The sequence below is a fragment of the Fukomys damarensis genome, unplaced genomic scaffold (genome assembly GCF_012274545.1).
Source record: "Fukomys damarensis isolate Sample0158 unplaced genomic scaffold, DMR_v1.0_HiC HiC_scaffold_15, whole genome shotgun sequence".
Classification (NCBI taxonomy): domain Eukaryota; kingdom Metazoa; phylum Chordata; class Mammalia; order Rodentia; family Bathyergidae; genus Fukomys; species Fukomys damarensis.
The window spans coordinates 14,300,983-14,316,539 of record NW_022900927.1 but is presented as its reverse complement, the minus strand read 5'-3'; the positions used below and the strand labels follow the sequence as shown (position 1 = coordinate 14,316,539).

The 15,557-nt window shown below is 37.6% G+C and overlaps 1 protein-coding gene and 1 pseudogene across 1 annotated transcript in view; one reads left to right on the top strand and one right to left on the bottom strand.

Annotated features, from left to right (window-relative positions):
- Positions 1 to 1,979, top strand: part of LOC104856197 — an 18,016-nt pseudogene extending 16,037 nt beyond the window's left edge.
- Slc2a13 (solute carrier family 2 member 13) overlaps positions 1 to 15,557 on the bottom strand; it is a 271,310-nt gene that overhangs the window by 47,897 nt on the left and 207,856 nt on the right. The window lies entirely within an intron of this gene.

Here is a 15,557-nt window from a genome sequence, read left to right as displayed (position 1 = left end):
ACTAGAATTGATGGTACTGACATGGAACAGAAGGAAACAGCACATTTTTTAGAAACAAGTTTTCTTTTCTCACTGACAGGATGAAGGATGAGAGGAGACAAAGTGGGGCTGTCCAGAGAAAAACAAGGATGAGTGATTAAAAATGTATTTCTATAGTTCACATAGGAAAAGTCCCCTAAAGGCTAAGGCGATGTTACCCAGGAGTGAGGTGTAGTGGGAGGTCTTCAGGTCACAGACCTGTGCTTTTTAGGGGACAACGGAGTGCTTGCTCTTCTCCCATTTCCTAGCCAGGAGGTGGGCAATTGTTCTGCTTGGTCTTCACAGGCCCAAGCAATGCAGCCACCAATGGCATTTGAATCTTTAATACCATGACCCAAAATAACCCTTTCTCTTTCAAAACTGATTATCTCAGGTATGATAGAAAGCTAACACAAATATTTTGTGTGGCTCTTTGCTGAGAATATATATCAGACATCAAAATTCATATAAATTTTAAAAATAAAATGTTACACTAAAAACCAAATAGATAAATCTGTTTTTTTCACAGGTCTCTGTGCTATTTTGCCACAAATTCTTAGCACTTGCCTTAATTCTTAGCTACTGGAGATAAGGGAGTGTAAAGAAATGCTCTACTGAATTCAGAATTCGAAACACTGCAATTTTTAAGAGTGTGAATGACTTTAATAAAAAAAGTAGGGAGGACTGGATACTTTGAGCTTGTGTCTGTATCTATCAAATGCATTGGGGGATGTTTTATCCTTTCATCCTGGGCAACTACATCAATCTAACCTGGGTGAGTCATTCCCAATCTCAGAACCCCAAGAGCTTGAAGACAAGAAATACACAGGCAGCAAGCACATTTATCCTGCTCTTGCCTAACAGTAGCACATACCACACAATCAATCAGTGTCTTCAGTCAGAAGATAAAAGAGGACTGACCTGTAGTGGGGGAAATGCACTAACTCCTTTGAATACCTCACTCATCTTACTAACAACAATTCATCTGGCCAGCCATGTGGGCCCTAACCACGGGGTGCTAAGCCCTCCAGACCACAGTGCAGCCTGGCCGAACTCTCCTGGAGGCACCCACCGGCCAGCCAGAGACGCACAGGAGAGCAGCCTTCTGCCAGCCCACAGGCCCAATCCTCTCCAGGAGCAGGACCAGCAAGTCAGAAACTAAACTCGATCAATAACGGGAATGATGATGAAGACGACAAAAAGGAGGGAGCAGAAGTAAAACCAGAAATATAAACTTCAGGGGGTAAAAACATAGCAGAAAAGATAAAAGAGAAAGAACAGCAAGAGAAGAAAAGGCAGGAAGAAATTAAAAGGTTAGAGGAACCTGAAGAACCCAGAGTGGTGACACTGGAAGAACAGTTAGCAGTTAAACTTCGGCTAAAGAAATTACAGGAAGAGTCAGACCCTGAATTAGCAAAGAAATTTTTGGTGTTAATCGTAACAGTTTATGGAATAGATGTTACAAATCCATCTTCAAGAGATGACTTCACAGAGTTTGGAAAGCTACTAAAACATAAAATTACACAATATGAAAAGTCACTGTATTGTGTCAGTTGTTTGGAAGTCTTAGTTCAAGATGTTTGTATGTCATTGGAAATTGATGACTTGAAAAAGTTTACCAATTTCATCGACTATGCTTTGCAGTGAAAAACAGAAGCAAGAAAACCAAAGCAAAGCTAAAAAGAAGAAGAAAGGTGTGGTTCCTGGAGGGGGAATTAAAGGCTACCAGGAAAGAGGATCTGTCAGATTATGGTGGTAATGATGGAGGGTATGTGCGAGAGTATGAAGACTTCATGTGCCATTTTATCTTGTCCTGGTGTCTTCTTTCTGCTGCTCACAATCCTCAACATGTAGCACAGCTTCCTTTCCTTTCCATTCTGCCAAATGCTACAGTCATAAGTGCAGTATCTTTTGTGCTGGTTACTCAACTCCTTGACCCTTGGGTGCTAATGTGCAAATGAGGGAACTTGGATTTTAAAATCAGAAATCTCAGCGGTTACTAAATCATAGTTTAAAAACCATCTAATAATGTTGTCATTGTTGCTATCTGATTCCATATAAGCATTTACTAAGCGGAAACAAGGCTGCAACATGACAAAAAACTGCGTATTCACCAGCACCCCTCAGTAATACAGCCTTCACCATACCTCCCTGAACGACTTCACAGCTTGTCAAGAAAAGCAGCTGGCAGCAAGGGCATGTGGTGTGCACCTGGTATTAAAACTGCTCTGTCTTAAAATTGAGCATGAGGATGTCAAAATCTATTGTGAAGAAGAAGAAAAAAGAACAATTCATCAGAAATTCTTAAAGAATCAGGTGAGCTCACAGCCAGTCCTAAGTTGTTCATTTTGGAAGCAGTGCACGGGAGTTTAGGCACAGGATGGAAACGACAGGCTGTTCCCAGCCATGAGTACCTCTACAGCTGCCCCACTGTTTGCCATTCTGTGGTGGTGAGTCACTTGTTGCCAGGCTGAGGCTATCAATAATTTACCTTCTATCAGTTCCTCATTTAGTGTAGAAATAAAGCCTTGCCTGAAATTAAACTTATACTAAAGGGCAAGAAACATGTCTGGAGGACAGAGGAGACAAGCAGCTGATGAGATGCTGAGCACTTTACCAACCACAAAAGAGAGAACCTGTCATCTGTTTTCACAAGTTATCTGAATACAGCAGGCAGAAAGACAATTTGTACACAGGGCATAAAATACATAAATAGATTACAACCATTTCATCTTCATCTTTTTATGTACTGTGCTTGTAGGACAAACTCAAAGCTATGAGCCTCATCAAGATCCTGTCAACACAACTGGGGGACAATTCTGCTCACTTCAAGAGCTGTACTGCTGAGCAAAGAGACTCCCAAATTGAGAAAACTCACCACAGAAGGGCTGAATTAGTTTTTAGGTGTTTCCTGAACCGGATTCCGAGACAAACACTGAACTTGTCTGGGCTGGCCCTATTTTTCTTTACTCCTCTGCTTTGTTCTCACAAGCTGGATACCTATATGACCGCAATTTCTAGCTGTTTCCCCTCTACACACACCTCTTGATTCATTTCCTACATCATGCACTGCTATAAAGCTCCATGAGGCAGTCATTCATCTGGCTCCAGGGGTATCGTAGGTGTGTGACCCACCTTGCCAGCGACACCTAGTTATTGTTATATTTGAAAGCTTGCCTTTTTCTTAGCTTTGGGCAGAAAGAAACAAGCAAATAAAAATCCTCAGATTTAGTTGAGCAGCAGTATTAAATATGCTTGTTTGATTGTCTTTAAAAAGATCAAACAAGCAGAGTTCCAAAGTCACCAGATATCCCCCTAGTTGTGTGACCTAACACTGCACAGGTGATATGTCCAACTAGCCTATCAACTCGGGAAAAAAATTAAAAAGTGAGAGCAAGAAAGGGACAGTAAATATTTCTATGTATTTACAGGATCAGAGTTATAGTAATAAATCAAGAATTAGTTCCAAAAATGTCCACTGCTTCCAACATATCAGGATACTTTACAAATCAATAAAGAACTTGCAAAAGTGTCTCCACAGGGGAGAGGATGCCCTGGACAATACAGCCTTTATTTAATGTTAAAAGTAGCTCTGTGACAAAGCAAATACATTAATCTCTGTGTAATCACTTCTAAAATTATTTTTGAAGTTTGTCTAAATGCCCTTGTTGAGTCCACTCCCAATTTTCATAATTGGCAAGCTTTGCTCTTGAATCTTAGGCAACAAACAGCTGTTACTGTTGAGTTATTGGGACAGAATTAATGTAGGTGAGTTTCATATATATGACCACTACAGTCTGACAGGATAAAAGTTTAGGATGCTACTGGACTATCAAGTGCTGATAACTATGTCATCCCTTTCTTTCTTCTGAGAATTGTGATTGCCTGTTTCCTAGGCCAGATGACTAAAAGCAACAGAGGTCCACATAATCATGTGCTTCCCAAAAGCCTGATGTTAAAGCAAAAGATGACTTTTCCACAGTCAGTCACTTTTCACCTGCACACACTAGAGAACAGACAGGACACTTACATGAACACAAGGTTCCATACCTAATGATTCACAAGCTTCATGGCTGAAATACTTTAAAAAATGGGTTTCTAGGCAATCTCATTTTTAAGCCTTCAGTGAAATTTTCACCAAGATTAATTAAGAACAATGTATGTCTTGGTGAGCCTTAAAAGCATATAAAACCAATTAATTTATAAATAGCTTTAGTTTGGAAAACCCTTCCCTCATAGAAAGTTAAAGTCAGTTGCTGCAATGAGGTGATTCAACACTGCTTCAAAATATTTTTACAGGTGTATATATACAATTTTACAAATATTTACAGTTCATATCTAATATGATAATACTCTGCATTAAAGTTGGCCATGGTTTTATTCCTCAAACCTTTCAATATCTCAAGTTGCTAAAACTCAGGGGAGGGCCAGGGATTTAGCTCAGTGGTTCCAGTGGCTGCTTCACAAGTGCAAGGACCTGAATTCAATCCCCAGTTTAAAAAAAAAAAAAAAAAGCCAGGGTAGATTTATAAAACTCACACATTTTTCAGGCATTTTGCTTCACACAGCAAATACCTTTTTTGTATGTATTCTTAAAAGGAACCTTCACTTCATTAAAATATGTTTAAAATGGCAGGATGCCACCATTGCTCCAGCGCCAAAAGGGCCTGCTTGGGCCCAGACCTTGGGCTGGGTAGCCCCGCATTCCCTGCCGGGCCGCTGGCATCACTCAAGCACCACAAAGGTAGGAAAGAAATGGAATTCATAAAACAGATTCAAACAGATATCCAGGAGATTAAACACTCCATTAGTCGAATCCATAAAACAGATTCAAACAGATATCCAGGGGATTAAACACTCCATTGAAAGTGTACGCAACGGAATAAAAGAATGTGCAGATAGATTCTCAGATATAGAAGATGAGATTGCAGTCAGTGACCATGAAAAGAGAGGTCTCTTAAAAACAGTAGGGGATCATGAGAAATCGATCCAACAACTCCTAGATGATGCAAACAAGAAAAACATAACACTGATAGGAATCCATGAAATAGCAGGAGAAAATACAAATGACTTTAAAAAGCTGTTTGCAGAATTAATGACAGAAAACTTCCCAAACAGAAGGGAAGAATTTGACATTCAGACAAGTGAGGCATATAGGACCCGAACTAGCCACAATCAAAAAAAATTTACACGTAGACATATAATAATCAAGATCCCAGAAACCCAACAAAGAACAAAATACTACCAGCAGGAAAAGAAAAGAAACAAATCACATGCAAAGGAAAGCCCATTAGAATCACAGCAGACTTTTCAACACAAACCCTCAGGTCAAGGAGAGCCTGGAGTGAGGTATTTCAAGTACTAAAAGGAAACAATCTCCAACCTAGACTGATGTATCCTGCAAAACTCTCTTTCAAAATGGATGGGGAAATAAGATAATTCTATGACAAAGAACACCTGAGAAATTTCACGAATACCAAACCAGCACTACAAGCAATTCTAAACAAAATGCTAGAAAAAAGACAATGAAGGTAACAACACCATGAGGCCCAACAGAACAAATCAAATAGGCAAGGCAAGAAACTAAAAGGAGAAGGCGAAAAAGTAAAAAGAGTGAACAAAAGGTCAATACCATGACAATAATAAGTCAGTATATATCGGTTATAACCATCAATGTCAATGGCCTCAACTCACTAATCAAGAGAAATAGACTGCTAGAATGGAATAAGAAGCAAAATCCAACAATATGTTGTATACAAGAAGCACACCTAGTGTAAAAAGAAGCCCATAGACTGAAAGTGAAAGGATGGAAAACAATTCTCCATGTGACAGGAGCCCAGAAAAAAGCAGGGGTAGCAATCTTATTCACAGACAAAGTAAATCTCAAAACAAAACTGATTAAAAGAGACAAAGAAGGACACTACATCCTTGTAAAGGGAAAAATTCAAGAGGAAGAGATGACAATTATAAACATATATGCACCAAATATTAACACCCCCAAATATATAAAAAATGTTAAGAAACATGAAAAACCAAATAAGCACTAATACAATTGTAGTGGGGGATCTAAACACTCCACATACACAATCAGACAGATTATCTACGCAAAAAATCAACCATGAAATACTAGAACTGAATCCAAGCTTTTGAAAACATGGATTTAATAGATGTCTATAGAGTGTTCCACCCCACAAAGTTAGAATATAGATTCTTTTCAGCTGCACATGGCTCATTCTCCAAGATAGATCACATACTAGCTCAAAGAACAGGTCTGAATAAATGCAAAATAATCTAAGTTATTCCCTGTATATTATCAGATCACAGTGCAATCAAGCTGGAGATCAATAGCATAAGAAATCATAGCAACTTCACAAACACATGATATTTGAACAACACTCTTCTGAACATTAATGGGTCACAGAGGAAATTAAAGAAATCAGACAGTTTTTACAAATAAATGAAAATGCCAATACAACATACAGGAATCTATGGGACACAATGAAAGCAGTTCTACATGGAAAATTCATAGCACTGAATGCCCACACTAGGAAAACAGAGTGAGATCAAATAAACAACCTAATGATGAGACTTAGACTCCTAGAAAAATAAGAGCAAGAAAGACCCAAACCTCGAACAAGAGATGAAATTATAAAGATTAGAGCAGAAATCAATGCAATGGAAACAAAGAAAACAATACAGAAAATAAATGAAGAGTTCGTTTTTCAAAAGAATAAATAAAATTAACAAACCCTTATCTAACCTTATCAAAAAAAGGAAAGAAAAGGCTCAGATCCATGCAATTAGGAATGAAAAAGGTGAAGTCACAACAGATCCAACAGAAATCCAGAGGATAATCAATACTTAGTTTGAGGACCTGTACTCTAGCAAAATGGAAAACACAGAAGAAATGGACAGATTTCTAGATACGTATGAATTACCAAAGTTGAACAAAGAAGATAAAAACATTTTAAACACCCCAATTACAATCAATGAAATTGAAAATGTAATTAAAAATTTACCAACAAAGAAAAGCCCAGGTCCTGATGGATTCACAGCTGAATTTTACAAGACATTTAGAGAAGAACTACTACCTTCACTCTTCAAACTTTTCAATGAAATTGAAAGGGAAGCTATACTTCCAAACTCATTCATGGAAGCACGTTATCACTTTGACTCCCAAACCAGGGCAAGACTCAACTAAAAAAGAGAACTACAGGCCAATCTCCTTAATGAATATAGATGCAAAATCCTTAATAAGGTACTAGCAAACAGAATACACAGGATCATCAAGAAGATCATACATCCTGACCAAGTCAGATTTATTCTATGGATGCAAGGATGGTTCAACATATGTAAGTCAATAAATGTAATGCACTATATTAACAGAGTCAAGGACAAAACCATATGATCCTATCAACAGATGCAGAAAAAGCATCTGACAAAATTCAACACCCATTCATGATAAAAACCCTGCAAAGAACTGGAATAGATGGTCTATACCTCAACTTAATAAAGGCTATCTATGAAAAACCAACAGCCAACATCATATTAAATGGCCAAAAACTGAAAATCTTCACGTTAAAATCAGGAACAAGACAAGGATGCCCACTATCACAATTTCTCTTCCATATAGTCCTGGAAACATTAGCCATAGCAATTAGACAAGAGAAAGAAATTAAGCAATAAAGATAGGAAAGGAAGAAGTTAAATTGTCATTATTTGCTGACGATATGATACTCTACATTGAAGACCCAAAAAATTCTACCAAAACACTTCTAGACTTAATTGACACTTTTAGCAGCGTAGCTGGATACAAGGTCAACACCCAAAAATCAATAGCCTTCTTATACACAAATAACAGACTCACTGAGAGAGAAATTAGGGAAACAACTCCTTCTACAACAGCATCAAAAAAAAAAAATGAAGTATCTAGGAATCAGTCTAACAAAAGAAGCAAAAGACCTCTACACTGAAAACTACAGCAACTCTGAAAAAAAGAGATCAAAGAGGATATAAGAAAATGGAAAGATATCTCCTGCTCCTGGGTAGGAAGAATCAACATAGTGAAAACAGCCATACTACCAAAACTGCTATACAGATTCAATGCAATGCCAATTGAAATTCCAACACTGTATTTCACAGAACTAGAAAAAAGAATCCAAAAATTCATTTGGGACCATAAGAGACCTAGAATAGCAAAAGCCATCTTAGGCAACAGACACATGGCAGCAAGTATAACAATTCCCAATTTGAAACTATGCTACAAAGCCACTGTGACAAAAACAGCATGGTACTTGCAAAGAAACAGACCTGAGGATCAGTGGAACATACTAGAAGACACAAAAACAACTTCAGATGTACTCAGCTACCTCATCTTTGACAAAGGAGCTGACCATCCTCACTGGAGGAAAGATAGCCTTTTTAATAAATGGTGTTGGAAAAACTAGATCTCAACCTGCCAAAGATTAAAAGCAGACCCTCATCTTTCAACACGCACTAAAGTAAAATCCAAGTAGATTAAAGATCTAAATATTTAAACAGAAACACTGAGCTTGCTGGAAGATAAGTTAAGCAGAACTCTTGAAGACAATGGCATAGGAAAATACTTTATGAACAAATCCTCAGTAGCACAGGAACTAGTACAAAGAATCAACTGGGATCTCATCTTATTAAAAAGCTTCTGCTCTGCAAAAGAAACCATCAACAGAACTAAGAGACAACCTACAATGTGGGAAAAAAAATTTACCAGCTGCTCCTCAAAAAACTACTATCTAGAATATATAAAGAACTCAAAACAATCAGCACCCCCCAAATATAAAGACCTGATTCAAAAATGGGCATCTGAAATGAAGACATTTCTCAGACAAGTAAAAGCAGCAAGTAAATATATGAAAAAATGTTCCATGTCACTGGTTATTTGAGAGATGCAGATGAAAGCAACACTGAGATTCCACCTCACCCCACAAAGAATGGCTGCTAGCAAGAAATCAATCAATAACAAACGTTGGCGGGGTTGTGAGGAGAAAGGAACCCTTCTCCATTGTTGGTGGGAGTGCAGACTGGTGCAACCACTATGGAAATCAATATGGAGATACCTCAAAGAGCTGGGACTAGAGGTTCCATTTGACCCAGCCATCCCTCTGCTGGGTATCTTTCCAAAAGAATTAAAGGAATCATACCACAGTGATATATGTGCACCAATGTTTATAGTGGCACAGTTTGTAATAGCGAAAACTTGGAAACAGCCCATTTGCCCATCAGTTGGAAACTGGATTAAAAAGATGTGGTTTTTCTATAAAATGGAATATTACTCTGGCATAAAGAATGAGAAATTAGATTCATTCATAGGAAAATGGATACATATTGAGGATATATTCCTAAGTGAAATAAATAAGTCACACATGTGTAAATACCAAATGGTTTCTCTTGTGTGAAAAGCTGTAATAGTACATAAGATCCTAATGAGATAATTGAATATGTGAAATAGGAAGAAAAGGGCTAAGGCGTAGGGAAAATGGGAAGGGTAGGGAAAGGTAATAAGGGAAAAGACAAAATATGACAAAACGAAAAAAGGGAAATAAAGTGTTTGTAAATGGGGAGGGTAGGAGGGGGTGAAGTGAGGGTAGGGACAAGGGGAAAAAATGAGAACCAAGACCTGTCATGTAAAGGTACAAGATCCCAGTAATGAGTGTAATTGTACTGTATACCTAAAATGTACCAATAAAGTCAATAAAAGAAAAAAGAATATGTTTAAAATATACCTGTGCAAATGGTGGTATCTACAGTGAGATTAATACTAATGTGAACTAATACTAATGAGAACACATTAATTTTAACGTGTTCTCCCCAGCCTGAATAACCAAGGGCACTGCATGACTGTCCCCTCTGGTGGTGTAGACTACCCATTGTACAAATGGATCTAATTAAATGTACTGGTCTTTTTACTAATAAAATGAATGAAAAAGCTGCTTCATGGCACAGTTATGCCTGTACCATCAGTGGTTAAAGCTGTCAGGCAGCAGTCAGTGAGATATATGACTTATGACCCATTATGAACATGTTAATGCACGTTCAATAGCATGTAGTATATAATGCCAAATTTCTATGGTATAACATGACTTCACGAAAAATTATTTCCAAGTGTAATAATGCCGTATCAGTAAAAATAGTTTAAACTGTTATAAAGGACCAGGGATTTAGCTTACCCATTTCACCGCCTGCCTCGCAAGCGCAAGGTCCCTAGTTTGATCCCCAGTACCACAAAAAGTTAAAAAACCCAATTTATCAATAATTGGACATAAGAACGTTAATATTTATAGATTTGTCCATGCAGAACAGTTCTCTACTGAATCTCTTCCCTCTAACTTTGCATGAAATGAAAACAAGAAGAACATAGTTTTTGGCAGGAGCATGTCATGTGCACAATACTGAATGGACCAGGAACTACCACCCTCCCCAGAGAGCAGCAGCAAGTATCTCAGACAATACAGCCAGCCACACGTGCCAAGAACAGAAGAGATAGGTGTAATAGAAGTGGAGTAAAACATTATTAATTCCTACTTAATGTTTTCTGCCAAAGTATTAAAATCATGCTAGAGCCAAATAATTTTCTTCATATGTTTATAATATTAAAGACAGAACTATATCTCACTGTGCTAAAATACCATATCTATCCCCAGGTACCACATGGAGTCATTTATGGAAACCACTGCCAGTGATTTCCACACCTGAGAAAATGGACTTGTAGAATTCATTTAAGTTCCTAAAGGAGGCTCTATGCCAAAGATGGCAAACCTTTTCGAGCTCTACACAATAACAAACAACCGGTCGGCTGTAGTGCACATGCCAGAGGTTCACCACCACACTACAACAACATGATCCAAACTCAGATTTCCAGTATCAGCCCCAGCCACCAGTTTCCCTTCCTATGACTTCCACTGCTCGCTCTCCGACAGATTCCACGCTCTTCAGCCTTCATCTCTGCTGGGCCACATTGCTGAGCTGCACTGAAGCTTGATGAATCAGGACTCACCACTGTAATCTTATATTAACCAATTCAAGCCTTGCTCTTATCCATCTAATGAAAGCCTTACAGTGTTCTTTAATCTTCTTCAGTGAGAAATGGCTCGTGGACTACATTTCAAAGGAAGAAAGAACTGAAGAAAAAATTTAAAATTGTAAAAGTAACATGCTGAATCAAAATGTAAGGGTTCTGGTAAAATGAAGGGTAGTTAAGTATACAATCAATATTATTATTTGGGTTATAAAGTGTTTTTATTATTACAATTAAATTTCAACGGAGAAACTGCACACAATAATATGGAGAGAGAAAAATTATTTAGAGAAGTTTGGGCACTTTCAAAACATAAAGAATGTCAGGGGCCAGGGATTTAGCTCAATGGTGCTGCCGCCTGCCTCATAAGCACAAGGACCCAAGTACCATCCCCAGTACAAATAAAAAATAAAAGTCAAAGTCTGCAATATAGATATAGTCACTACATCTAAAGGAAGTTGTTTCTGTACTTGAAAAAATAATAACCCAGAGACTTGTGATCTCTGAAATCATTTATACATGTATGAAACTTAGAAGCACATGTTAGAGTATATGGAATAATCTGTAATTCAAAAAGTAAAATTGGATCAAAATATCAAATAACAGACATTCTACTTCTCTACCACATGTAAGATGGCACAATTTATTTTGAAGTATGCTGATATTAGGAGTAGAGCTGGAGGTTTTCCTATCCCTTATATAAATAACTAATAAAAACGCCAAGACTTTTACACAGTAAGTCCCTGATTTATGAACATTCAAGTTGCAAACTTCCACAGGTACACTGAATAAGACTTACTGTCAGATTAAAAGTGAACCTGAATCATGAACATTCTCCCAAAACAGAACTTGTTTGTAAGTTAGGGATTAATGTACACGAATTTCTTCAGAAACTGCAGATACTGACTCATTTTATTAATGATAAATTTTCTAAATACAAAACTGATGTATCTCAAGAATAAAATATGAATAAGTGAATCAGATCATAATGGGAAAATCCCTTGGCTTTGCTATTTGGCATGCATTTATTTGGCAACAGGCCATCACCATAGATACAGATCCTTGGCATACGAGGGATGCCTTGAGGAAATTTAAAAAGTATTTTTCATGTAATATGCCTATGCAGTACACAGTAACACATCTGAAGTATATGGCTAAATTTCCTTAAAATATTTATAGCATCTAAATACTCCTAAATAAATACTACATTAATTAAAACTGTATGACTCCCATTTTTTTTCTTTTAAAGGTTGTCTTTCCTCATAATTGAGTCTAAATATGGGAGGGGTTATGAAAAGGAAAGGATGAATACCAATTGTCTCCCTTGGAACTATGATTAATGTCAAATCCTTATACATTCGCAATTCTTGATATGTTCAAAGCACCAGGGGTTTAAAACAAAGGACACAAATGTTGAAATTTATCATCTTGGTAAGAAGATACAGCTGATGAGAGATCACTACCCTGTAAATCAGCATAATTATCATATAAGTTATTCAAGTGTCTTGGCCGTCTTGGTGATCCTAGGTACCAGCTTCACAGGGGCAGCTTCTCCCCCAGTCTGGGGTCCCTCAAAGGCCGGTCCTATACACCTCCTGCCACTGCACAGGCCATCCTGGCAGTGTCTCCCAAGTCAGATGGCAAGAAGGCTTGAGCCAGAATCTGCCAGGATTCAGATGACCTCCTGCCTGGAGCCCATTCTCAGCACTGGAAGTCTTTCTTCCAACTCTGTTCCATCTGGGTCATTTACCAGGTGTTCTTCTCACAAGGGAGGCTAAGCTGTTCTTGTCAGGTGAGCACCACTCTTAAGGCTTACAGGTGTCTGTGCTGAGACAGCCTCATCTCATGGGACTCCGCGGGCCAGGCTATTATCAGGCTGCCATGTGACACACTGAGTACTCACGGCTCTCGTAACTTGCAGATGCAACATGTCTCTTGCAGTGTGCTGCTGAGAAGACCGGGGGACATAAAAAGCATAGTCTTTTGAGCCCAAACACTGTGGGGAAAAAATTGTATCTGATGTGGGCAAAAGACAAAGATCATAAGAGGAGAGCCCAAGTACAGAAGAAAGGAAGGGATTAGAGGCACGAAGTACTTGTGGATAGTGAGATGATGGGTAGGGGCTGAGCTGGACTAGAATTCTGAGTAGAGGGTGGTGAAGGACAAGGCATCAGGCTGCATGTTATATCACAACACAGCTCTGAGAAAAATATCTGCTGAATCAATGAGATAAAAACAATGAACTGCCAAATAGGGAGCCTATCTAGCTATTTTAGTGTTTCTAATTAGAGAGCAAACACACAGTATTATAGGAAACAATACTGAATCAGCACATTAAGAAAGTACCCCTCATTAGCAGTATTTTTAGTCAGGAGGTCTGAAGTTCCAGAAGAAATTTCTTAATGGTTTTTTATATACGGAGAGCTAAGAGACATAAACAGTGGTGGATGAACAGACAAAAATAAAAATTCTAATGCATTTATCTATTAGGAAATGCTCATTGTAACCCAGAAAGTATGTTACTGACAAATCTAAGAAACAAACAAAAAAATTTGTATAGAGTATTTCTGCATGGGGCATTATATTTTCACAGCTTCAGATACATTCATATCTAATCTTCATAACAACCATATTTTTAACACAACAACTGTATTGTTTTCATTTACAGATGAGGACAGGGTTCCAAGAGGTCCAGGCTGTTCTAGTGCCATATGTGAGGTTAGTATCAAAAGCAAAACTTAAAACAACGTCATGCTTAAAATTATCTTTATACACCTTCACTGTTGCTGCCTTAAAAAATATGGACTTAGTTACTGGCCTTTGGCTTTGAGAAAGTCACTCACATCCTCTGAGTATCATTGTTCTCATCTGAAAAATGAGAATTGAAAATGGAATAGATAAATTTATCCAGGAGTTCTGAGTTGCTTCTAGAAAATTATTTGAAGAAACTGCTAATTTTACCTGCCTTGAAATGCACAGGAAAAGATTATTCATAGTGTCCTCAAGATTTTAAAAATGAGACAGATGTTGTATGCCTTTTAAATTCTAAGTAGTTTGTGCCTTTTTTCTCTTCTTGATCAGCAGTGTCAGAGGTTTCTCCCTTTAATTCTGAAACCAACTTTTGTTCTTTGATCCTTTCTAGTACTTCTTGCAATTTTTCTCCCTATTATCTTTATTTTGACCTTTTCATTAAATTCGGACACCAGGCCTTGTCAGGTGACAAATGATATTATTTATGTATTTGAGACAGAATCTTGCCAGGTTGCCCAGGCTGGCCTCAAACATCTTCCTACCTCTGTCTCCTGAGTAGCTGGGATCCCAGGCATGCACCACCACGTCCAATTCCTCTTAGCTTTGTCATTTCTGTCCTCCCCTAATTCTCCGTTTACTCTGTGTTCCACTCTGGAATTCTCTCGTATCTCTTTACTATTATCTCAACTTCTTTTCCATTATTATTCCTCCCTAATTCATCAATTGGTTTGAAGGTGTTTATTCTTACATTCTAAACTAAATTAAGGTGTGGTAATTATCTTCCTGTTGCTTTGGTAATTTAGTACATGTAAAACATTTTAAATTTTTATTAGTTCCTGCTTACAGTATGTACTGATTACACTCATCCTTCCCCAGTCTTGGTTCTCTTCTCTTTTACAGAAAATTTCCCTGTTTTGGATTTCTCATATAAGAGACAAGATTGTGGGGCACTTATGTCTCAAGGTGCATCCCACTTTCTTTTCTTTCTTTCTTTCTTTTTTTTGAACTGGGGATTGAACTTGGGTCCTTGCGTTTGCGAGGCAGGCGGCAGAACCACTGAGGTAAATCCCCAGCCTGCATCCTACTTTCTTACACATGACTCCAATACATCCTTTAGGGGAGAGAAGTCCTCCACCGTACATAAATATAGCTCTTTTAATCCATTCATCTGTTTATGGACATATAGGTTGCTTCCAAGATTTAGCTATTATGAGCAGAGAAATATATTAGGGAAGGTATACTACTATATAACATCATTTGGACATAGTTAAAATTTATTGGACTGCATATACATTTATATAAATGTAAGTATACAAGGTGTGATAAAGTGTTTAAATAAAAAAATTATTACAGTAAAAGACACACTGCCATTAACCAACCCCAAATACTCTCCCTTCCAACATACTTATCCTTTCATTCTTGGCAATGTGTCTTTTACCTAAATAAGCTCTTAAAAAATTAAATATTCACTTTTTTTTTTGGTACTGGGGATTGAATTCGGGTCCTTGTGTTTGCAAGGCAGGCCACCAAACCATTGAGCTAAATCCCCAGCCCATATTCACCATATTTTTACCACCTCTTTTTATGTTAAATCTATTCTTTGTGTTTGAACATAACAAATTTCCCTATTTTATGTTTGGTTTTAAAGAATGAAATTTCCTATTAAGTTCACCATTCAACTCTTGTATTCAGCTTGTAAATTTTCAAGATTCTTTTTTTTTTTTTTTTTTTTTTT